The 22,701-nt window shown below is 53.3% G+C and overlaps 1 pseudogene; it reads left to right on the top strand.

Annotated features, from left to right (window-relative positions):
- Positions 1-15,984, top strand: part of LOC119338960 — a 121,370-nt pseudogene extending 105,386 nt beyond the window's left edge.
- The last annotated feature ends 6,717 nt before the right edge of the window (positions 15,985-22,701 follow it).

Genomic DNA, 22,701 nt, shown 5'->3' with positions numbered 1-22,701 from the left:
CGGCCTCCTCCCGCACCAGGACGCCGCCGCCGGCCACGGCCCCGCGCCGCGCCCGGCTGGCCCTACCCCGGCGACCCCGCGCCCCGCCGCCTCTGCCCGCCGGCGCCCCGGCGTCCCGCTGCTCCCCGCCGGCGTCTGCCTCGGCATTCGCGCCGCTCGCCGGAGCTCCGGCCGGATCCGGCCCGGGCTGGATGAGATCCACCCCTCCGCCCAACCAAACGCGCCCCGAGCCCCGGATCCCTCCGTCCCGGGATTCCCTCGTCCAGATTTCTCGGGGTATAATTTTGTCAAAGTCCCAGATTTTCATTATTTTCATGCCATGTTTGAACTGCTGCATCTCTGCATCCGTAGCTCCATTTCGTGCGTGTAATATGTCAAATTGTTCGTCTCGACGAGTACTTCATTTCATTCCATTGCATCATTTTAATTTGAGCTCATCTTGATGCCCGAAATGATGTTGGAATAGTGCATGTTGATGTTAATCTGCTGAATCTGTTATAACTTGCTCATTTATCATTTTTGCCATGATTGATGTGTGCATCCTATGAGGTTGATGTCTTCATGAGTGTTGATCTATGCCATGCCATCTTTCCAGGGGTGTTAACCATGTATTTTTGTGAGTTGTGTGCTGAGTGTATCAAGCTTGCTAAGTAGGGTAGTTGCTGTTGCTGTTTTCCTGACAGATTCTGTTATATTTTGTTGCTATGTTAACATGCTTCTACTAATCATTCTATGCATAATCTAGAGATGCTCTATAAACATGTTTTGATCTACATGTCATGCTCTATCCATTCATGCCTTGGTTGCAATTATAGCCTGCTGAAACATGTTGTAATCTTGCTCTAAAGTTGCTTGAAAATGTCGCTGTCAGCCTGTTAACATTAAGTTCACTTGTTCCCATGTGTTTTCCTAGTGATCCATGCACCCTATGAACTTGCTATTGCCATGCTTAGCTTCACAAACATGTCTTCTTACTGTTGGTTGCCTTGCCATGCCATGTATTGCTCTGTGGTGAGTGGTTCGAGCTCACGAACATGCCTACTTATTGTTGTTCCTGCCATGTATGAATCTGTAATATAACTTGCCATGTTTACATGGGTGCCATCATATTTTCCGTGCCCTTTTGGCTTATGGTCAGTAAGGGACTTTTGATCTATGCAATTAGTATATTCATGCCATGCCTTTGTTTGCCATGATAAGTTCCTGTAACATGTTGTTTGATAGCTCTAAACATTGCAACCTGATGTTATTTCTGCTAAAGTCTGAAACTGTTATTATTTGCAATATCTCCATGTCTTTTTGAGCATGTTCTAGTGATTTCTGGAGATAGCTCAGTGTTCATGTTTTGTTATGCTTTACCTGTACTTCATGTCAATGCCTTTTGTTATTATGTTGGGGTGTTGTAGCATGTTGTGTTGATGCTTGTAATATGCCTAGTTGCTGTTATGGTCAGATTGTTGTTATGACTTGTATAGTGTGCATGTGTTGCACCGTTGCTCCGTTTTGAGTGTGCTCTATGTGAAACTTGCTTGTTTTTGCATGTAGCTTCATATTACCATGTTGCATCCTTGTTTTGAGGTGTTTGCTTGATGTTTGGGTGCATTTTGCATCAATGCCATGTTTAACTTGTTTTGCTCATATCTTCTAGGCCGTAGCTCCGAATCTAATGAACTTTATATGTAACTTGACTAGAATTTTGTGTAGATCATCTTGGTGCATCTTAACTTGCTGTTTAACTACTTGAACATAATGTTTATTCATTTCTGGACCAATTTCGAAATTTGCATATGAGGACTTACCGGAATTGTTATATGTTGTTCCCGGCCTCATTTAAATTTGCCTTGATGTGTTGTTCTTGTTTGCATCATCTCTTGCCATGAGTAGCTTCATGTAGCTTGGTCATGCATCAAGCTTGTTGTGCATCATGCCTTGTTCATGTGTGGTATGTTTACCATGTTGTGTGCTTCTTCTCGATAGTTCTCGTTTCGTTGCGATCGTGAGGATTTGTTCGTCTTCGCTTGGTTCGTCTTCGTGGCTTCATCTTCTTCATGGACTCGTTCTTCTTCCTTGCGGGATTTCAGGCAAGATGACCGCTACCCTAGATCTCACTACTATCATTGCTATGCTAGTTGCTTCGTTCTATCGCTATGCTGCGCTACCTATTACCTGTTTATATAGCCATCCCATATTTCCATGAACCTCTAACCTTTGACACCTTTCCTATGCAAACCATTGTTCGGCTATGTTACCGCTTTTGCTCAGCCCCTCTTATAGCGTTGCTAGTTGCAGGTGAAGTTGAAGATTTCTCCATGGTGGACAGGGTTTTTGTTGGGATATCACAATATCTCTTATATTATTAATGCATCTATATACTTGGTAAAGGATGGAAGGCTCGGCCTTATGCCTGGTGTTTTGTTCCACTCTTGCCGCCCTAGTTTCCGCCATACCGGTGTTATGTTCCCGGATTTTGCGTTCCTTACGCGGTCGGGTGATTTATGGGACCCCCCTGACAGTTCGCTTTGAATAAAACTTGTTCGGCAAGGCCCAACATTGGTTATACCATTTGCCTCACCACCACCTATATTTCCCTTGGGAGTAATTAACCCAAGGGTCATCTTTATTATAGCCCCCCCGGGCCAGTGCTTGTCTAAGCGTTGGTCCAAACTAGAGCACCGTGCGGGACCATCCCTTGGCAACTTGGGTTACGTTGGTACCTGTACGCTTAGCTTATCCAGTGTTGCCCTAAGAACGAGATATGTGCAGCTCCTATCGGGATTGTCGGCGCATCGGGCAGATTTGCTGGTCTTGTTTTACCATTGTCGAAATGTCTTGTAAACTGGGATTCCGAGACTGATCGGGTCTTCCTGGGAGAAGGTCTATTCCTTCGTTGATCGCGAGAGCTTGTCATGGGCTAAGTTGGGACACCCCTGCAGGGTATAAACTTTTGAGAGCCGTGCCCACGGTTATGTGGCAGATGGGAATTTGTTAATGTCCGGTTGTAGATAACTTGACACCTGATCCGAATTAAAACGCATCAACCGAGTGTGTAGCCGTGATGGTCTCTTCTCGGCGGTGTCTGGGAAGTGAACACGGTTTCTGTGTTATGTTTGACGTAAGTAGGTGTTCAGGATCACCTCTTGATCATTGCTAGCTTCACGACCGTTCCTTTGTTTCTCTTCTCGCTCTCATTTGCGTATGTTAGCCACCATATATGCTTAGTCGCTGCTGCAACCTCACCACTTTACCCCTTCCTTTCCCATTAAGCTTTGCTAGTCTTGATACCCATGGTAATGGGATTGCTGAGTCCTCGTGGCTCATTGATTACTACAACAACAGTTGTAGGTACAGGTTGTGCAATGATCATGACGCGAGAGCGATGCTTGCTTGCGTTGAGGTCTTCTGCTGCTTCTTCGATCAGGGGATAGGTTCCAGGTCGGCAGCCTGGGCTAGCAGGGTGGATGTCGTTTGAGCTTCTGTTTGTGTTTCATCCGTAGTCGGATGTTGCTCTTATGTATTGTGATGTTGTATTGGTGTGGCATTGTATGCCTCTTGTATGTATCCCCATCTATTATGTAATGTTGATGTAATGATATCCACCTTGCAAAAGCGTTTCAATATGCGGGTCTATCCTTGGTGGGACCTTCGAGTTCCTTTTGGATAGGGTCTCATATTGGGCGTGACAAGAGAGGTGGGGGATGTGTTGTCGATGACGAATCGACCGCGACGATCGCCGGACAGAAGCAGCGATAAATGCGGCGGAGACGACACTGCGGTGTGCCCGTCATCACGTGGGTTGGTGGAGACGAAGAGGAAGGCGCGGCGGTTCTTCTGGAAGCATCGATAGGGCGAGGGGTAGACGATGGCTGTGGTGGTGCTTGTCGGCGCTCTCGGGTGCTCGTGGTCGATCACGGGAGAGAGAGAGCAGAGGAGGAGGAGGGGTCCAGAGCGAGGGGGTTCAGGGGGCTGTGTGGCGCTCGGGGACGACTCCAGCAGCGGCAAGCAGGCAGGAGGTGGCTGTTCGCGTGCCGGCCTGTGATACGTCTCCAACGTATCTATAATTTTTGATTATTCCATGCTATTATATTACCCCTTTTGGATGTTTACGGGCTTTATTTTACACATTTATATCATTTTTGGGACTAACCTACTAACCGGAGGCCCAACCCGTATTGTTTTTTTTTGCCTATTTCAGTATTTCGAAGAAAAGGGATATCAAACGGAGTCCAAATGGAATGAATCCTTCGGGAGCGTGATTTTTGGAACGAACATGATCTAGAGGACTTGGAGTGCAAGTAAAGAAGCAGCAAAGGCGACCACGAGATAGGAGGGTGCCCCCTCCTTTATAGTGCGTGCCCCCTGTCTCGTGGGCCCCTCGGGCAGCCACCGACGTACTTATTCCTCCTATACAAGCCTACGTACCCCGAAAACATCAAGGGAGCCAACGAAACACAATTTCCACCGACGTAACCTTCTGTATCCGCGAGATCCCATCTTGGAGCCTTCACCGGCGCTCCGTCGGAGGGGGAATCAACCACGGAGGGCTTCTACATCAACATCCTTGCCCCTCCAATGAGTTGTGAGTAGTTTACCACATACCCTCGGGTCTATAGTTATTAGCTAGATGGCTTCTTCTCTCTTTTTGGATCTCAATATAATGTTCTCCCCCTCTCTTGTGGAGATCTAATCAATGTAATCTCTTTTTGCGGTGTGTTTGTCGAGATCCGATGAATTGTGAGTTTATGATAAAGTTTATCTATGAGAAGTATTTGAATCTCCTCTGAAGTCTTTTATGTATGCTTGAGTTATATTTGCAAGTCTCTTCGAATTATCAGTTTGGTTTGGCCTACTAGATTGATCTTTCTTGCCATGGGAGAAGTTCTTAGCTTTGGTTTCGATCTTGCGGTGTCCTTACCCAGTGACAGAAAGGTTTGCAAGGCATGTATTGTATTGTTGCCATCGAGGATAAAAAGATGGGGTTTATATCATATTGCTTGAGTTTATCCCTCTACATCATGTCATCTTGCTTAAGGCGTTACTCTGTTCTTATGAACTTAATACTCCAGATGCAGGCATGAGTCAGTCGATGTGTGGAGTAATACTAGTAGATGTAGGCAGGAGTCGGTCTACTTGTTGCGGACGTGATGCCTATAAACATGATCATGCCTAGATAATCTCATAATTATTCGCTTTTCTATCAATTGCTCGACAGTAATTTGTTCACCCACCGTAATACTTATGCTATCTTGAGAGAAGCCACTAGTGAAACCTATGGCCCCCGGGTCTATCTCTTATCATATTTGCTTTCAATTTACTTTTATTTGCATCTTTAGTTTTTGCATCTATATTATAAAATACCAAAAAATATATTTATCTTATCATACTATCTCTATCAGATCTCACTTTCGCAAGTGGCAGTGAAGAGATTGACAACCCCTTTATTGCATTGGTTGCGAGTTCTTTGTTTGTTTGTGTAGGTGCATGGGACTTTTGAGGAGCCTCCTACTAGATTGATACCTTGGTTCTCAAAAACTGAGGGAAATACTTACGCTACTATTGCTGCATCACCCTTTCCTCTTCAAGGAAAACCAACGCAAGCTCAAGACGTAGCAAGAAAGATTTCTGGCGCCGTTATCGGGGAGGTATTCGCTCAAGTCAAGACATACCAAGTACCCATCACAAACTCATCTCCCTCGCATTTACATTTTTTGCCATTTGCCTCTCGTTTTCCTCTCCCCCACTTCACCCTTGCCGTTTTATTCGCCCTCTCTTTCCCAATCTCCTCCTGCCTTTTCGCTTGCCTTCTTCTATTTGCTTGTGTGCTGGATTACTTGTTGCCATGGCGCAAGATAATACCAAATTGTGTGATTGCTCGAATACCAATAATAATGATTTCCTTAGTACTCCGATTGCTCCTCTTAATGACGTTGAGTCTTGTGAAATCAATACTGCTTTGCTGAATCTTGTTATGAAAGATCAATTCGCCGACCTTCCTAGTGAAGATGCCGCTACTCATCTAAACTACTTTGTTGATTTGTGTGATATGAAAAAGAAGAGAGATACAGATAAAAATATTGTTAAATTGAAGTTATTTCCGTTTTCATTTAGAGATGGTGCTAAAGTTTGGTTTTCATCTTTGCCTAAATATAGTATTGATTATTGAAACAAGTGCAAAGATGCTTTTATCTCTAAGTATTTTCCTCCCTCTAAGATCATCACTCTTAGGAACGATATTATGAATTTTAAACAACTTGATCATGAGCATGTTGCCCAATCTTGGGAAAGAATGAAATTGATGATTCACAATTGCCCTACTCATGGTTTGAATTTATGGATGATCATACAAATTTTTTATGCCGGTTTGAACTTTGCTTCTAGAAATCTCTTAGATTCGGCCGCGGGAGGCACGTTTATGGAAATCACATTAGGAGATGCTACAAAACTTCTTGATAATATTATGGCTAATTATTCTCAATGGCACACCGAAAGATCTTCTAGTAAAAAAGAGCATGCTATAGAAGAAATCAATGATTTGAGTGGATGAACTTATGAAGTTGTTTGCTACTAAGAGTGCTCCTTTTGATTCCAATGATATGCCTATGTCTACTTTGATTGAGAATAATAATGAATCTATGGATGTGAATTTTGTTGGTAGGAATAGTTTTGGAAACAATGCTTATAGAGGAAACTTTAATGCTTATAGTGGGATTGCAGAGGTCATGACTTTAAATAGCATTGAACCCACCATCTCGGATTTCAAGGAATTTTATTATGATAATTGTTCTTTAGAAGGTTGTATTTCCTTGTTACAATTCGTTGTTAATTCTCCACATGCTTATAGTCAAAATAAAGCTTTTACCAAACATATCGTTGATGCCTTGATGCAATCTTATGATGAAAAACTTAATTTGGAAGTTTCTATACCTAGAAAACTTAATGATGAGTGGGAATCTACTATAAAGATTAGAATTAAAGATCATGAGTGTTTTGCTTTCTGTGATTTGGGTGCTAGTGTTTCCACGATTCCGAAAACTTTATGTGATATTCTAGGTTTCCATGATCTTGATGATTGCTCTTTAAATTTGCACCTTGCGGATTCCATCATTAAAAAGACAATGGGAAGAATAAATGATGTTCTCATTGTTGCAAATAGAAATTTGGTGCCCGTAGATTTTATCATTCTTGATATAGATTGCAATCTTTCATGCCCTATTATTCTTGGTAGACCTTTCCTTAGAACTATTGGCGCGATTATTGATATGAAGAAAGGGAATAATAGATTCCAATTTCCATTAAAGAAAGGCATGGAGCACTTTCAAAGGAAGAAAGTCAAATTAACTTATGAATCTATCATACGAGCTACTTATGAATTTAGTGCCAATGATGACACTACTTAGATCTATTTTCGCTTTTATGCCTAGCTAGGGGCGTTAAACGATAGCGCTAGTTGGGAGGTAACCAATATTTCTTTGTGTTTTTTGTTTTTGTTCCTGTTTAGTAATAAATCTTGCATCTACCTTCTGTTTAGATGTGTTTTTATCTTTTAATTAGTGTTTGTGCCAAGTAGAACCTATAGGATAACCTATGATGATAGTTAATTTGATTCTGCTGAAAAACAGAAACTTTGCACGAACGAATTTAGTTCTGGTAAATCGCAGAAACGTGCTTTTTCTTTGATTCTTTTTGCTTCTGATCAATAGACAAATTTTCCAGGACTTCCTATTTTTGTAGGATTTTTTAGAGTTCCAGAAGTTTGCGTTAGTTACAGATTGCTACATACTATTCTGTTTTTGACAGATTCTGTTTTTCGTGTGTTGTTTCTTATTTTGATGCATCTATGGCTAGTAAAATAGTTTATAAACCATAGAGAAGTTGGAATATAGTAGGTTTAACACCAAATTAAATAAAGAATGAGTTCATTACAGTATCTTATGTGGTGGTTTTGTTTTCTTTCACTAACGGAGCTTATAAGATTTCATGTTGAGTTTTGTGTTGTGAAGTTTTCAATTTTGGGTTAAGCTTTGTGGACTATGGAATAAGGAGTGGCAAGAGCCTAAGCTTGGGGATGACCATGGCACCCCAAGATATTCAAGGATAGCCAAAAGCCTAATGTCGGTGTAATGGGCCATGGGTAGGCTGACCCAGGACCCAAGACCTTTCAAGACATCGGGGCAGGCCGCGCCCTTCAGCCGAGTCCCAGCTGGCGACCTTCGAGGAGGCCGAGTCCCAGCTGACGACCTTCGAAGAAGCAGAGTCCTCAGACGGCAACACTGAAACAAGCCGACTCCGGGCTCGCAACCTCTCAAGGGGCCGACTCTGAGAGTCGGCCCACGACCTTTCACGAAGACCGATGCGGGGTACAGCCCGGCGTGGCCGTCCCCTCAAGATCCACGGGAGGAAGGCATGGCAACAGTGAGCCGCGTCGCCAGGAGATCTCCGGTGAGGCGCGTCACTGTTGCCATGCCTCCCCTGACCTCAGCCATAGTGCACAAGGCACTGTGCCCACGACGGCAGCGCGTACGGCCCAGAGATCGCCGGGCCTCCTGTCAGTGAGACAGAAGAAGACGGCCGGAGAGCTCGAAGACGGCCCTGCGGGAGTCGGCCTCCCTAGAGTCGGCCGCCTCCTGGCCAGGGCCCCACGAGCCATAAACCAGATTGGACGGGGAGTGGCGACAGTGATCGCCTGACAGACAGCGGCACTGTTCCCATGACCCCATGACCAAGCCTGCGTCATCAGGAGTACTGCACAGCGTTCTGCCTGTCCGCGGGGCCCGCCAGTCGGCGGGCCCCAGAAGCCGGCAGGGAGGGCGGCTGCAAGAGAGACTGACGACTGGGGGCCACGCCCAGTCGGATTACCGTTGTACCCCCGGGGGGTAGGCCTATATAAACCCCCCGGGGCACCCATGCAAATGGTTCGGCCCTAGACAGGTTTTAGACACATAGCAAGAGGGGAAAGAGCTAGCCTTGCACCTCCCTGCCCCCAAACAGCTCGAGGAGCACCTTTGTACTATCATACCGTAGTGATCATGCGGAGACCCCGTAGAGCAGCAGTAGGGGTGTTATCTCCTCGGAGAGCCCCGAAGCTGGGTAAGATTCGCCGGCGTGCTTGTCTTCGCCTCATCCCGTTTCCAGGCACCGGCGACGTTCTACTCGCCCCCACCATGATAAGCCACCCGTTGGCATATGTCGCATCCAACCCCCGACATTTGGCGCCCACCGTGGGGCGAGGTGCACCGTCGTCCGGAGATCTGTTCTGGACGGGAACCCTGTTCCTCCCTGGCGAGCGCAGTCAGCCCGGCTCGCCAGATGGAGTCCGCATCGACGCGTTGCGCGGTGCCGAAGCCGCCTGCGCAGCGAGCGGCCTCGCTGAACTCATCCGTGAGGTGCGCCTCTCCGACGAACCCGCACCAAGCACGGGTGCGGGTGGCCCCGAGAACCTTCTCGCGGGCCTCCTTAACCAACTTCAAGTCGCCAGCGAGCCCGCTGTAGACTTGGAGTCCGTAGGCTCCTCCGACCCGATGCTGGTCGACTCCGACGCCGTATCGCTTGATATCTTCCCCACCAACGTGGTGGTCTACGACGAGCCGCTTCCGTACGAGGAGAGCGACGGAAGCGCCGTCACGGAGGTACTTGTCATCGACCACGGCGAGCACTCCGGCGAAAATGCCCAGGACCCGCTGCCTGCGGCCCTGCAGGACCTATCCGCGCCCATCCCAGAGGACGCGGACGCAGAGATGCTGGAAGAACGCCGCCTTCAACTCATCGAAGGCGCCAAGAAGTTGGCAAGCATGAGACGCTTGTTCGAAGCATACCAGCGCGAGATGGATCGTGCTGTGGGCGGCTCGCCGGCTCCGACCGGGCCGAGCCGTCTCGGTGCAGTCCGAGAGCGCGGCGCAGCCATCGCCGATCTGCGGAGAACATCCGCGCCGCCCAAGCGGCGACCGAAGAGCTGAGGAACCTCGAAGGCGAAGAGCGCCGTGTAATAACGGAGCGAGTCCAGCAGCTCCTCGATGCGGTTGCTGCGCAGAATGCGGCAGGCGGCCGCACCGATGCGCAGCAGCAGCAGCAGAATGACGACTTACCCCCTCGCCGAGACCAAGGCGCGACTTCCCGGACGCCGACTGGCAGAGTCCGCGGGAGGAAAGAGAAGGAGCCGGCTGCGAGCCACAGCCGGACTCGCATCACCATCGAGCGCGACCAAGACGGCCGCCCTAGAGCAGTGGAGCGGCGAGATGATTATCTGCCTCGCCCGCCCCGAAGAGAACGGCGAGTCTCTCCGCCGCCTGTTGAGCATCCGACTCTCGGAGGGCGCCTTGGCCGCCGAGAGGGAGTCGGAGAGAACGACGCCCGCCACCGGATCGACCGACTCCACAGATCCCTGGCGTTAGAAGAAGAAGATGAGCTGGGACCGCCTTGCTTCGGGCCCCGCATCAGATACGAGCCCTTCCCCCGAGGGTTCACGCTCCCCCGAGATACGCCCAAGTACACCGGCTCCGTGAAGCCGGAGGATTGGTTGATAGACTACTCCACCGCCGTCAACATCGCCAACGGCAACAAGCGGGTTGCCGTAAAATATGTTCCCCTCATGCTCCAGGGCACGGCCCGGACATGGCTGAACAGCCTGAAGCCCCGCAGCATCAACAGCTGGGTCGACTTCACTGAAGCCTTCATTCGCAACTTCACCAGCACGTACAAGCGACCTCCCAAGCCGCGCCAGCTCTCCTTGTGCGTGCAAGGCCGCGAAGAATCGACGCGCGACTACCTCACGCGCTGGCGCGGACTCCGAAACTCCTGCGAGGGCGTACACGAGGTGCAGGCCATTGAGTACTTCACGGCAGGGTGCCGAGAGGGCACCCTCCTCAAGCACAAGCTCCTCTGCGACGAGCCCGAAACCCTCGACGAACTACTGATCATAGCAGACAAGTACGCCACGGCCGACTCCTCTATGAAGACGGAGATCCAAGTCAACGCGGCTGGCAAAGTGACTCCCCAGGCTCCCAGAACCCCGGCTGGAGACGCCAGTCGGCGACAGCAACAGAATGACAACAAGCGCAAAGCCCCATAGCCGACTTCCAACAGTCGGCAGGTCGCGGCAGTAGAAGATCAGCAGCCGGAGGGGCAGCCTCCGGCCAAGCGGCAGAAGGGTGGCAAGTCCAACTGGCTGCCAGCTTTCTCCTATGAGCAGACTCTGGATGGTCCTTGCAAGTTTCACAGCGGCGCGAAGCCGTCAAACCACACCACCAGAAAGTGCCACTGGCTTGTCAGGATCGCTAAGGGGGACGGCCTCGCCCCTCCGCCGCCTGCGGGGGTGCTACCGCCTCCGCCACCTCCGCAGCCGGCTGCTCGGCCAGTCGGCGCGGTCCAAGACGAGTTCCCAGAAGAGCACGGTGCATACGTAGTGTTCACCAGTCTGGCAGATGATCGGCGCAGCAGGCGCCAACAGCAGCAAGAAGTCAACGCAGTGGCAGCAGAAGCTCCCGAGTGCATGCATTGGTCCGAGAAGCCTATCAGCTGGAGCCGGGCAGATCACCCAGAGGTGATGCCGAGTCCGGGCTCTTACGCCTTGGTTCTCGGAGCGACCTTGGCCACTGATAGGCGGGCCGCCCACTTCTCGCGGGTCCTGATAGACGGAGGCAGCAGCATAAACATCCTGTACAAGGACACCATGGAGAAGCTCAGAATCAGGCGGAGGCAGCTGCAGAGCAGCCGCACCGTGTTCCATGGGATCGTACCCGGCCTCTCCTGTTCGCCGATTGGCAAGATTCTGATAGACGTCCTCTTCGGAGACAAAGATCACTTCCGCCGAGAGCCAGTCTGGTTCGAGGTGGTGGATTTGGAAAGCCCGTACCACGCGCTGCTAGGTCGGCCGGCTTTGGCCAAGTTCATGGCGGTCCCCCACTACGCCTACCTCAAGATGAAGATGCCGAGTTCCAAGGGGATCCTGACCATTGCCGGCGACTACAAGAAGTCGTCCGCCTGTGCGGCCGAGAGTAGTCGGCTGGCCGAGTCTTTGGTGATCGCGGCCGAGAAGCGGCTCCTTGATCGTGTCATGGCGATGGCTGGGAAGCAGCCGGAGATGTCGCCTGACCCCAAGGAGTCGGAGGCAGAAGGATCATTCAAGCCGGCTAAAGAAACCAAGAAGATACCCTTGGACCCGGAGCATCCAGAGAGGTACGCCGTCATGGGCACTGGCCTTGACAGCAAATAGGAAGGCGAGCTCGTCGATTTCCTCCGTGAGAATCGGGACATCTTCGCATGGTCCCCCAAGGACATGCCGGGTGTACCGACGGAATTCGCCGAGCACAAGCTACATGTCAGGCCGGATGTGAAGCCCGTCAGACAGCCCTTGCGCCGCCTGTCAGAAGAGAAGGGAAGAGTAGTGGTAGAAGAGATAGCCCGGCTCCTGGCAGCCGGCTTCATCATGGAGGTGTTTTTTCCGGAGTGGCTGGCCAACCCTGTACTGGTATTGAAGAAGAATAAGCAGTGGCGGATGTGCATCGACTACACCAGCCTCAACAAAGCCTGCCCGAAGGACCCGTTTGCTCTGCCAAGGATCGATCAAGTGATAGACTCCACAGCCGGATGCGAGCTATTGAGCTTCTTCGATGCGTACTCAGGATATCATCAGATCAAGCTGAATCCAGCAGACAGACTGAAGACCGCATTCATCACACCGTTTGGAGCCTTCTGCTACCTGACGATGACGTTCGGCTTGAGGAATGCCGGCGCCACCTTTCAGCGTTGCATGCAGAAGTGCCTCCTCAAGCAACTCGGCAGAAACGCCCATGTTTATGTGGATGATGTGGTGGTAAAGACAGAAAAGCGTGGGACGCTGCTAGAAGACCTCAAAGATACCTTTGAAAATCTACGCCGATTCCAGATCAAGCTTAACCCAGAGAAGTGTGTGTTCGGAGTCCCAGCCGGCCAGCTCCTCGGTTTTTTGGTCTCCGAACGCGGCATAGAGTGCAACCCTGTGAAGATCAAGGCCATTGAGAGGATGGAGGTACCCAGCCGACTGCTGGATGTGCAGAAGTTCACCAGCTGCTTGGCTTCGATAAGCCGATTCATCAGTCGGCTGGGCGAGAAAGCTCTGCCATTGTACCAATTGATGAAGAAGACCACTTTTTTTGAGTGGAACCACAAGGCAGATGAGGCATTTCTCCAACTGAAGAAGATGCTGGCGACTCCCCCTGTGTTGGCGGCTCCGACTCCCAAAGAGCCCATGCTCTTATACATCGCCGCTACCAGCCGGGTAGTCAGCACAGTTATTGTAGTCGAGCGCAAGGAGGAAGGCAAGGCGCTCCCGGTCCAGACACCAGTGTATTACCTGAGCGAGGTACTGTCGACCTCCAAGCAGAACTACCCTCACTACCAGAAGATGTGTTACGGCGTGCACTTCGCCGCCAAGAAGCTGAAGCCCTACTTTAAAGAGCATCCGATCACTGTGGTTTGCACCGCTCCACTCGCCGAGATCATCGGAAGTCGAGATGCCTCCGGCCGAGTGGCCAAGTGGTCTATCGATCTAGCCCCTTATACCATTTACTACCAACCTCGCACCGCCATCAAGTCGCAGGCGCTGGCCGACTTCCTCGTCGACTGGGCCGAGCCTCAATACTTGCCGCGTGCGCCCGACTCTACTCATTGGCGACTGCATTTCGACGGCTCCAAGATGCGCTCCGGCCTCGGAGCCGGCGTCGTCCTCACCTCCCCCAAGGGCGACAAGCTCAAATACGTGCTGCAAATCCACTTCGCCGCCTCCAACAACGTCGCCGAATATGAAGCGCTCATCCACGGGCTCCGGCTTGCCAAAGAACTCGGCCTTCGCCGGATCCTGTGCTATGGCGACTCCGACTTGGTGGTTCAGCAATCATCCGGCGACTGGGGCGCCAAAGACGCAAACATGGCGAGCTACCGCTTCTTGGTGCAGCAGCTCAGCGGATATTTTGAAGGATGCGAATTCCTCCACGTGCCAAGAAACGACAACGATCAAGCAGACGCATTGGCGCGAGTCGGCTCCACTCGCCAGGCGATACCTTCTGGCGTCGCCCTTCAGCGCCTCCTCAAGCCGTCTATCAAGCCTTCACCAGAATCCGACTCCATTTTCGTGCCGGCTCCGCCAGAGATAGTCGGATCCGACTCCAAGACCCCAGCAAGCGACCTCAAGAAAGCCACAGTCGGCCCGGGGACTGCGCCAGTCGGCCCGGGGACTGCACCAGTCGGCCCAGGGACTGCGCCAGTCGGCCCGGGGACTGCGTCGGTCGGCCCGGGGACTTCGGAGCTCGGCCCGGGGACTGCGCCAGTCGGCTCGGGAGCTGCCCCAGTCGGCCCAGAGATTCCCTCAATTCAGCAAGCGGCAGCAGAGCCCAACCCGCCGCCTCCCAGCCCAGCCGCCCTTGTCCAAGTTGCTGTGGTGGCAGTGGAAGAGATAGCAGCACCTGCATGGGCGCAGCCCATCCTCAAGTTCCTAGTAAACAAGGAGTTACCAGCAGACGAGACTCTGGCTCGGCAAGTACAACGCCGAGCGGCAGCCTACACCATAGTCAACAGAGAGTTAGTCAGGCGCAGCGTTACTGGTGTCCACCAGCGCTGCGTAGAATCAGAACAAGGCCAAGCGATCCTCAGAGACATCCATCAGGGCGAGTGCGGCCACCATGCGGCTTCAAGAGCGCTCGTGGCCAAAGCCTTTCGGCACGGTTTCTTTTGGCCGACTGCCCTAGAAGAAGCTAAAGAACTAGTCAAGAAGTGCAAGGGATGCCAGGTGTTCCGCTCCAAGCCCCTTCAGCCGGCTTCTGCACTGAAGACAATCCCCATCGCCTGGCCCTTCGCAGTTTGGGGCCTGGACATGGTGGGACCTTTCAAGACGGCCCGAGGCGGCCTAACTCATTTGCTTGTCGCAGTGGACAAGTTCACCAAGTGGGTAGAAGCAAAGCCCATCAAGAAATTAAACGGGCCCACAGCAGTGACCTTCATTGCCGACATCATAGTGCGGTACGGCATACCGCACAGCATCATCACAGATAACGGCACCAACTTCGCCAAAGGCGCCTTGGCACGTTTCTGCGCGACGCAGGGCATCCGACTGGACCTAGCGTCCGTTGCCCATCCGCAGTCAAACGGCCAGGTGGAACGAGCCAACGGCCTCATCCTGTCCAGCATCAAGCCTCGATTGGTCGAACCACTCGAGCGCTCGGCCGGCTGTTGGGTGGAAGAGCTGTCTGCCGTCCTCTGGAGTCTGCGCACAACCCCGAACAGGTCAACAGGCTTCACGCCGTTCTTCCTCGTCTACGGTGCCGAAGCCGTCATCCCAACGGATATACAGTTCGACATTCCGCGATTCTCCATGTACACCAAAGAGGAGGCTGAAGAAGCATGCCAAGATGGCGTCGATCTGCTGGAAGAGGGCCGACTGTTGGCACTCAGTCGGTCCGGCATCTACCAGCAGAGTCTGCGCCGATACTACAACCGCAAGGTCAAGCCAAGATCATTCCAAGAGGGCGACCTTGTGCTCCGGCTGATTCAGAGAACAGCCGGCCAGCACAAGTTGTCGGCGCCTTGGGAAGGTCCCTTCATCATCAGCAAGGTGCTAGGGAACGACGCCTACTATTTGATCGACGCTCAGAAGCCTCGAGCACGCAAGAGGGACGACTCCGGCAAAGAAACAGAGCGCCCGTGGAACGCAAATCTTCTTCGAAGATTTTACAGTTGATGCAGTATGTATCACGCTACCCCCTTCTGTATTAAGTACTAAGACCTTAGGCCCCCCGAGGCGAGCTCGGGGACTGCCTTTTTGATTATCTGTATGATATGGATCACGCTTCCAAAATGCTTTCTCCTTTTCATCATACTGTCTGGCACCGGGTCCGACTAGTCGGCCCGGGGACTCGACGCCTTGTGCTATGAAATGCTCCCTGAGGTCAGACAAGTAATGTGCTGCGCTCAAAGCCGTCTCCTGCTGAAAGCCGCAGTTCGCAGAGCGACTGTCGGTAAGCGGGGGGACGGAAAGAGCGAGCGCACACATGAAAAACGGCTAAGGACTTAAGAGCTACGCATAGCCCAAGCCGGCTCCCAGTCTCCCCCTACTGAGCCGACTCGCGAGCAGTCGGCTCATAGTCTTAACCTTTATCAAAGAAGGCCGACTCTCGAGAGTCGGCCTGACGATTTTCAGCCAAACTTGCTAGGATATTCTAAACGACTAAGTACTTGCCTCCCTAAAGTAGCTGAGCACTTGGCCCGGCGGCAGTCCGCAGAGCGGCTGCCCAGTCGGCAAGGCGGCAACCGAAGGAAGGCGGCAAAGGAAAAACAGTCTAAAGAACCGAAGCAAGGAAAGGCGGAAATTTGATAAATATTTACATAAGGCCCTTGGCCGAATACACCCCGCGGGTGGAATTGTTCGCAACTGACAAGTTTTTTCAAGAAACAAAAGAGACAGGTAAAGTTGAAGCATTCTAGGGGGCAGCCTCCGGAGCCGGAGGGTCGGAGGTGACGGCGGTGTCGGAGGTTGGGGCAGCCGGCTGGGCGGTCTCGGCTTGGTCACCTCCAGCGACAGTCGCCTTGTCCTTCTGTGGCTCGTTGCCGGAGGGGCGATCAGGCTGGGGCTGGCCGCCTGCCTCGCCCTCCGGCTCCTCCTCTTCACCGTCGTCCTCCGACTCGTCCTCTTCCTCGGCGCTGGAGCCGATCACCTCCGCCGAGTCCTCCTCGTACCCCGGGTGCATCCCGAACCACTCCGGCGGCACCTCCTCGCCGCCGTCGGTCCGCTCGGGCACGAAGACGCTGGTGTCCGTGTACTCGGCGATGGCCGCCCCGCGCTCGACAAGGGCGCCTTCCACGACCTCCAGCTCGGCCTGGGCTTCTGACCGGAACGCGGCCAGGCGGTCCAGGTCCAGCCCAGGGTACCACCCTTTGACGAACTCCAAGGCCCGGCGTGCTCCGGCACGGGCCGAGGAGCCCCTCCAAGCTTCGAAGCGACCAACGGCGACCTCCAGCCAGTCGGCCGTCCGACTGGCGGTGCGCAGAGACGGCACCTCCGGCCACAGAGCGGCAACGACTTGGGCGCCGGCGCATTGAAGACGGCGCAGCAGACGATGAGCAGGACGAAGGCGAGCCCCGATGCTCAAGAGCTGCTCGTCGATGGTTCGGCGGGCGTTGGCGGCAATCACTTTGCCCTTCGCCCTCCGCTCCTCCCGAGCCGCCTTGATGGCCAGAGGGACGGCCTGCGAGTGACCAGGAAAGTAGTCTGCCAAAGACAAGGAAAGGAGACGGTCAGAAAAACCAGAAGACAGTTCGACACAGAGTCTGAAGACCAAAGAGGAGAAAAAAGAATTACCATCGACGATGTCCTCAAGCTCGTGGTAGCCGGAGGTCAGCATCGCCTCCCGGTCGGTCCAGGCGGAGCGCTCGACCTCGAACTCGGCTATGAGGGCATCCTCCCGCGACTTGGCGTCCTCCTGCGCCTTCCGGAGCAGTTCCTTCTGCTCGGCCAGCTGCGTCGCCAGCAGGTCGCGCTCTTGGATGAGTTTGTCGCACTCCTCCTCCTTAGCGCGATGGGCGGTGTTGGCCTCGCCCAGTTGCTCCTGAAGGGCGGCATTGGCGCCTGAAGCTCGAAGAAAGACAAAGCGTCGTCAACAAGAAAGGTCGCCGGGGAGATCCGGCCCGACTGCTCAGCAGTCGGCCCGAATCTCGGGGACTACAGCCCACGGGCGCGCCAGCGCGCCCCTGCAGAGAAGAAAGAAGGAAGGTCGCCGGGGAGATCCGGCCCGACTGCTCAGCAGTCGGCCCGAATCTCGGGGACTACAGCCCGCAGGTGCGCCAGCGCGCCCCCGCGAAGAAGGAAGAATTGGCTTACCTCGACTGTCCGCCAGATCGGCGGTCCACTTCGTCAGCTCCTCAACGTTGCGGTTGAAGGCAGTAGCGCGGAGGTTGTGGTACTCCTGCAAGGCCGGCAAAGCAAAGTCAGTCTTCGGAGCTCGCTAGAAGGAGTTCCGAGCCGCCTGCTCAGCAGCCGACTCCGAACTCGGGGACTACACCCAGTGGGTGCGCTGGCGCGCCCCCACAGAAAAAGACAAGAGACCAAAAAAGAAAAAATGAAGCATACCCGGACGGAGGTACGCAGGGCCAGATGCGTCTTGGTGTAAAGTTGGAGGGCCTCGCCTTCTTTGCGCAACTTGGACTGAACGTCCAGAAGGGCCTGGTTCAGCGGGCCGGTGCCGCCTTCGCGCACCCAGCCAGTGGGCGTGGCACTGGAGGCCTCAGCGTCCAGGTTCGCCATGCTGGCGACGTCAGTCTCCCGAGGTCGTGGCGCCGAGCTCGTCCTCTCGATCCGGTGGCGCGTCGGCACGGTGACCTGAAGAAGCAGCCGCGCGTCGGCATCGTCTGCAGTCGGCGGATCCTGCGGGTCCACCGGCTGCTTGCCGTGCGGCCTCGAAGACGGAGGCGGCGGAGGTGGCGGAGGCGGCGCGTGAGTATCCGAGCCTGAGGCGTCGCCACCGTCATCCGCGAGAGGGTTTGCGGCGCCGACCTCCCCGGTCTGCCCCGTGAACTCAGGGGGCGGCGGTGCTGACGACAGCGGGGGAACGAGCATCGCCGCTCGGCGGCGAACGGCCTCCTCAGCGTCCCGCTTCGCCGCGGCCGCTGCCTCGGCCTCCTCCAGGTGCCGCTGGGCGCTGGCGGCCGCCTTCTCGGCCCCCGCCCTCTCCAGGTGGGGCCGGCCTTGGAGCGGGAGTACCCGGCGCGCCACGAAGGCGGCCAGGAGATCGGAGGCGACGAGCCCCTCCGACTGCGTCATGACTCGGAGGCGCGCTACGGCGCCGACTCCGGAGGTCGAAAGTGACTTCGACCGATGGGACCAGCTGGGCGGCCGGCCAATCAGCGGCTCGGGGTCGAAGGGCGGCAAGTTGACCCAGTCGCCGTCGGTGGAGACATTCTTCACGTAGAAGTACGTCTTCTGCCACATCTTCACCGATTTCACCAGCGGGATGGGCGGAAAGGGGTTGTCGGCCGTCGTGCGCCGCACCGCGACATAGGTGCCGCATTGTGCCGGCGTGCCGGTAGCCTGAGTACCGAGCTTCGAGGAGAAGAACTCCCCCCCACAGCTCGAGGGTGGGGAGAACGCCGGTGTAGCCTTCGCACAGGGTGGCGAAGGCGGAGAAAATCACCACCGCGTTGGGGGTGAGGTGATGCGGCTGCAGACTATGGAACTCGAGGAAGGAGCGGAGGAACCCGCTCGCCGGGAGCCCCATCCCGCGCATGAGATGCGAGCGGAAGATGACCCGCTCGCCCGCCGCCGGCGCGGGCCGGATCTCTCCCGCCGGCGCAGGGAGGGCCTGCACCAAGTCCGCGCTCGGGAGGCGGCGGGTTTTGCGAAGGAACTCGATGTCCTCCGCATCCACGTCCGAGCCGTCCCATACGCCGGAGCGCGAGGTGGGGGGCGCGACGGAAGAAGAGCTCATCGCCGGCGAGGAGGAGCACCTGTGCTCGCCGCGAGGAAGAAAGCAACGGTGCGGAGCGAAGGAAGAAGAAGGGCAAGAGAGCGGGGGAGGGAGTGCGCGTGTTGTGCCGCCGCTCCCCCTCTGCCTATTTATAGCCCAAACGGGCTGAGAAGCCGAGGGGGCGACGTGGGGATTAACTGCGCCCATGGCCCCACGACGCCCCACGATTAACCCCCACGAAGTTACTCCCCGCAGTAACCGCGTGGGGATGCCAACCGCCCTCGGCCGTGTCACGACCGGTTTTCCGGGAAATCAATTTCCAGAAAAGACCGTCGTGCTCATCAGCCCCAGGATTACTGTTAGCTGATGAGGCTCCAACTTGATACAGAAATTCCAAGCAAAATACAAAATATGTGGTACAAGACCATTCTGGCCTGTGAGTACAACAAATGGTTTCTAGTGGTTGATGGCGGAAGCGGTTTGTGAAACATCAGTGTCTATGGGACTCCATTTCCCACAGGAACAGCTGACCAGGTTAACTCCTATCTTCGCGAGGCTGCTATCTCCATTGCTTAGGTTCCGGGGCTGTCATCGCGTCGCTCCTCTCCGTGCAAGAAAATCTGGCCAAGACAATAGCCAGGGACAAGCCAGTGAGTACTTTGAATGTACTCGCAAACATTTAGAACACAGGTATAATATAACAATGATGTGCTGACAATATTTTATGCTCATGACGTCAGTCACAAAGATAAATATAACTCTGGTGTATGAATATGCAATGCCACGGAAGTATTAAAAATTGTGAAGTAAATAACAAGCATGCCACAGTTGGGCGTCTGAGCGACACCACAAAAAGGGCTTTAAAAGAAATGCCACAGTCGGGCGTCTGAGCGACACCACATAAAGGGCTTTTAAAATAAATGCCACAGTCGGGCGTCTGAGCGACACCGCATAAAGGGCTTTAAAAGAAATGCCACAGTCGGGCGTCTGAGCGACACCACATAAAGGGCTTTTAAAATAAATGCCACAGTCGGGCGTCTGAGCGACACCGCATAAAGGGCTTTAAAAGAAATGCCACAGTCGGGCGTCTGAGCGACACCACATAAAGGGCTTTAAAAGAAATGCCACAGTCAGGCGTCTGAGCGACACCACATAAAGGGCTTTACAAAGAAATGCCACAGTCGGGTGTCTGAGCGACACCGCATAAAGGGCTTTAAAAATGAACAATCATAGTGAGTATCTCGGAGGTAGAACCATCCCAGAGATACTCGATAATAACCATCATATCACGGGTTAGTCAACAATAATAATAATCATCACAAGTCACCAGTAGTATTCCAGTTCTGGTTTAACAGTTATCACCTCCGAAGACCGACACTAAGACCGACACTTGACCCATCCCAGACTGTAGTCCTTAACCATGGACACGGCTATTCGAATAGGTTTTAATCTCTGCAGAGGGTGTACTCTTTACCCACGAGTAACGGATTTCTTTAGTCCATCGGGACTAATTCCGTCTACGGCCTTTTATTTGAAAACACACCTAACTTGCACACACCAGCTTAACTCACACGTGTCTGGAATCACCCACGACACCTGTTAAGCAAACTCTAAGTGGGGAGGCTACAACCTCGCATAGCATGGGATCAAATTTATATCGCGCGCTCTAAGGGGTGGCCTCCCCTCTCGGTCCCAACCGGAAACACCCATGCCCCCGGACCAGGTGGCCTGCCTACCAGCTACAACCGGTATCTTCCACCATGGCCTCTCTGTACGGTGTGTGCTAGGAAGAGGTTGACAACTTACTGAACCGTACTCTACTTGCTGTAGAGACGAGTGGTAGTACGAAACAAGTATGGGGGTTACTGGAACAAGACTCGATCTACGGTCGACTCAGGAGGTCTATAGTTTCCTGCATGACATGTATAACAAATATATTTTACCCAATACAATCAACACTCATTATATCTTACCATGCCATACCGGACATAACCGTCCCGACGGAGACCGGCGACAAGCTCACGCCTACCCAAGGCAGAGGCTTTCCCGGATTCCTTTCCGGTATGCACGCAAGATACATGAGGATGATTACCATCACAAGTATACTCATTTCCAACAGCATGGAAATCACCAATATGCATCCATGCAAATGATCATATCACATGAAATAACAAGTCCTTCGAAATGAGGTGGTGTTATAAACGTGTCAACGAACACACCGAAATATTATGCCGGGGTTCAGAATGCTTGCCTTCAATGTGTGGAAAGGTAGGGTGCACTCCAAAACATTTGAATGCTTTCTCCTCTCTCCAAAAATCCTATTATAGCAATATAAAGAATTAACACACAAAATAAAACAGCACCAAAAGTTGTTTTGAAATTTTTTCAAATAAATCTTGAAATAAACTAGATCAAATTTTAGAGAGGTGGAAAAAAGAATCATTTTATTTGGAGTTGTATTTAAAAAGATATAATCAGTCAAAGATTTGGTCAAAATCTGTTTTTAATAATAAAACAGAAAAGAAAACGTTTCGGCAGAAATACGCTTTCGAAGCGGGGAAACGTACTGCGGAGTTTACGTCTTCACTTAACACGCGTGGCGGCGGGGTGGGTCACTGACAGTGGGCCCGCCTGGCCCACTGGTCGGGTTTGACCAGTCGCCGCGCCCCTTCTCCCTCCTCTGTCCGAGCGAGGCGAGGCTCCGGCGATCGTCGCCGGCGAAGGGAGGCTCTTCGAGGGCATCCGAGGCCAGGGATGGATCCACCTCTCCTAGGCGGTCCTCCCGATGGTCGACTGGCCGGCGGGGACGGAGGGGTTCGTCGGCGGCGAGCTCCGCGGCGGAGGGAGCTTCGGTGACGGAGTGGTTTTGGGGCGAAAGTGGTTCCCGATCAAAATTAAGCAGGGGGTTGGGTTCCTGGAGGGGCGGAGGTGTTCTTGGCGAAGAGAAATGGGAGGGAGAGGCTTTGGTGGCGCCGGAATGGACGAGGCAGTGGCGGCGGCAGGAGTTGCCGGAGATGAGGGAGGCGACCTCCTCAGGTTGATTGGCTGCCATGGGGAGACTAGGGAGGTGGACTGAGGTTGCGTGCGTGCTCAGAGGGGCTCGGGGTCCCTTATATAGGCGAGGCAAGGCGGTTCCGCGGCGGCCGTGGATAAGCTCGGCGGCGACCGTCTTTCTGTAGCCGCAGCGCGTCGTGGCGACGACGAGGGCTAGGCGACGCCCTTGCGGATGAGCTCGGGCTGTGCTTGGGCCAGGTGGCGAGCCGAGGTGGCTTGGGCGGCC

The sequence above is a fragment of the Triticum dicoccoides genome, chromosome 7B, assembly GCF_002162155.2.
Source record: "Triticum dicoccoides isolate Atlit2015 ecotype Zavitan chromosome 7B, WEW_v2.0, whole genome shotgun sequence".
NCBI classification, from domain to species: Eukaryota; Viridiplantae; Streptophyta; class Magnoliopsida; order Poales; family Poaceae; genus Triticum; species Triticum dicoccoides.
Note: the sequence above shows the minus strand (reverse complement) of the source record. Positions and strands in the feature narration are given on the sequence as shown.